This window comes from Homarus americanus, unplaced genomic scaffold (genome assembly GCF_018991925.1).
Source record: "Homarus americanus isolate GMGI-L3 unplaced genomic scaffold, GMGI_Hamer_2.0 scaffold34377, whole genome shotgun sequence".
In the NCBI taxonomy this organism is placed as follows: Eukaryota; Metazoa; Arthropoda; class Malacostraca; order Decapoda; family Nephropidae; genus Homarus; species Homarus americanus.
The window spans coordinates 7,501-8,347 of record NW_024738623.1 but is presented as its reverse complement, the minus strand read 5'-3'; the positions used below and the strand labels follow the sequence as shown (position 1 = coordinate 8,347).

At 55.8% G+C, this 847-nt stretch overlaps 1 non-coding gene across 1 annotated transcript in view; it reads left to right on the top strand.

Annotated features, from left to right (window-relative positions):
• Positions 1-630: 630 nt before the first annotated feature.
• LOC121874299 overlaps positions 631-847 on the top strand; it is a 4,295-nt gene continuing 4,078 nt past the window's right edge. Inside the window, exon 1 of the ribosomal RNA XR_006090388.1 lies at positions 631-847. This exon is cut by the window's right edge and continues 4,078 nt beyond it. This is a non-coding gene — a ribosomal RNA (large subunit ribosomal RNA).

Sequence of the window (847 nt, the reverse complement as noted above, 5' to 3'; positions counted from 1 at the left end):
TGAGAAGGAACGGAGTCAGGGGTGGGAGTGCCGGCGCCATGGCCGCTGGTACCCCGCGACAAGCCCCTCAAACCTTCCTCTCTCTGTCAGAAGAAGAAGAAGAAGAAGAAGAATACGAAGGAACGGAGTCAGGGGTGGGAGTGCCGGCGCCATGGCCGCTGGTACCCCCGAGACAAGCCTCTCAAACCTTCCTTTATCTCTCTCTCTCTCTCTGTCTTAAGAAGCAGAAGAATAAGAAGGAACGGAGTCAGGGGTGGGAGTGCCGGCGCCATGGCCGCTGGTACCCCCGAGACAAGCCCCTCAAACCTTCCTCTCTCTCTGTCTTAAGAATAAGAAGGAACGGAGTCAGGGGTGGGAATACCGGCGCCATGGCCGCTGGTACCCTCGCGACAAGCCCCTCAAACCTTCCTCTCTCTCTCTCAGTGTTAAGAATAAGAAGGAACAGAGTCAGGGGTGGGAGTACCGGCGCCATGGCCGCTTGGTACCCCCGCGACAAGCCCTCAAACCTTCCTGTGTATGTCTTTTGCAGCAGCACGTGGTAATGTCGGTGGTGAAGAAAGTCGGTGGCAGAGCATCTTCCGCTTCGTGGTTGGGGAACATGTTCCCCCTAAGGATGATGAGACCACGATCGATCCTCGTAGTAGGAGAGAGCTACCCGCCAAATTTAAGCATATTAATAAGCGGAGGAAAAGAAACCAAGAGGGATTCCCTTAGCAAGGGCGACTGAACCGGGAAAAGCCCAGCGCATAACCTCGATGTCTTCGGGCACGAGGGGTGTTGCGTTTCAGAGGGTCCAGCACGCCGTCCCATACCGTCTAAATCAAGCTTGAAAGCGGCCACTGCCCAT